Below are 1751 nucleotides of genomic sequence, written 5' to 3' on the forward strand. Positions count from 1 at the left end.
CTAATACAAAATAATTGTACAAGCGTTTTGAGATAAAACGTACTCTGAAATATAATAACATGCTTTAGAAAACATTTTCTGTAATTTGCTTTTTTTCTTTTTAAAGACAGCTCTGAAACCCTGGGCTATGCTATTGATATGTAGGGCACAATATTAACAATGATGGTCACATAATCACATCCTTGGAGTGTCGTAAGTTCTCACGATAAGCCTGCCTGCTAGAAATATGTTGCACGAAGGAAGAGAGACACCTCCAGAAGGAACAATAAAGATGATTAATCCGGCAGACAAACTACTGAGTGGTAGGTTTCAACAGTTTCATGTGACTCTAAAATTGCCTTGTTGATTTAGAACAGTAACTATCTGCTTAGCACATTTCCTTTACCAAGAAAGGATAACAGTTAATACACCACAAACAGAATCAATATTAAAGTATGGTTTAATATACAGAAAGTCATACAAATTATCACTGCTTGAAGTGCCATAGGCGGCTATCACCACCACCCACAACTGGTTTACATGTTTAATTTCCCTCCTCAACCAAATGATAAATGAATTCAGAGCAGTGTGTTAAGATAACCAGAATTTAAAATAGCAGATATTTTAAAACAAAATGTAGCATGAAACAGAAACAACAAATAGGATTATACTGTTCTGTGGAGAAAACAAGCAGATCTCCATTTTCGGAGTCAGCTACCAATTGTTTTTTTTATACCACTTTATACTCTTCTGACACTTAGGGCACTCTTCATGTATGGCCAGGCAGATCTCCTGAAATGAAGTTACTAAAACAAATACACAGCAGGGAAACTTGGGTTTGTCTTTTCCTTTGCCTGAGAAGGTTTGTTTCACATATATTGGTGCCTGTCATGGCAGCTTGTGGTGCTTTGATTAAGTGTCTCAAAAGCTACACCACTCATTGCTCTGTAATGTTATCATTGCATTCATAAGATGAATTGCTATACTGTAAATCACTGTCACCAGTTCTCAGAGATGAGCATAGGACAAGCGAGTTGCATTGACCCAGTGTATGTGAGACACCCTTCTGTTTTGCTGTTTTCTGTTCTGTCCTTGCATAGCAATGAAGCGGACTGCTTCTTCATCCTGCTAGATAGTAATCAACTCATGTTGTTTTTTTGTTTTTTTTAATTAATAGAATTGTAATAAAAGGCAAATACATAGACCTACCTTTGTTATTCCCCACTATCATCCTCTATTAGTTTTCACAAAACATTTTTTTCATAAAATAAAAAGGCAAAACAGGTGTTAGATTATTTATGTTTGACAAATTCATAGCATTTAAATAATTAAAACTAATTTGTGTTGAGAGCTACAGTTGCATTTTTATTAGAGAAACAAGTACAAATAGGCATCACTACAGAGCTGTTTATTCAATAATGAGATTAAATGAAATGGATTTCGTAGTCTCAATTCTTTGATTAATGTGGCAATTGGAACTCTTAACTTCTGTGCCCTAACAATGTGGAAACAGCTGCTCACCCACTATAATGCTGTAAAACTTTTTTTTCTTTAAAGCTACACATTTTAAATTATCCCTGAAAAAATATTGTAAGCAAAATACCGAATGCTTTCAGTTTAAACAATATTTGCATTATAAACCTGAAATTATACTATTTTTAATTTAATCACAAAAGAGAAAGATTCATTTACAAACCAGTACGTATATTTATATGTAATGTAAACCTTTCTGCATATTTTTCTGCTTATATAATATAGAAGTTACTATATTA

This window comes from Falco naumanni, chromosome 7, assembly GCF_017639655.2.
Source record: "Falco naumanni isolate bFalNau1 chromosome 7, bFalNau1.pat, whole genome shotgun sequence".
Classification (NCBI taxonomy): Eukaryota; Metazoa; Chordata; class Aves; order Falconiformes; family Falconidae; genus Falco; species Falco naumanni.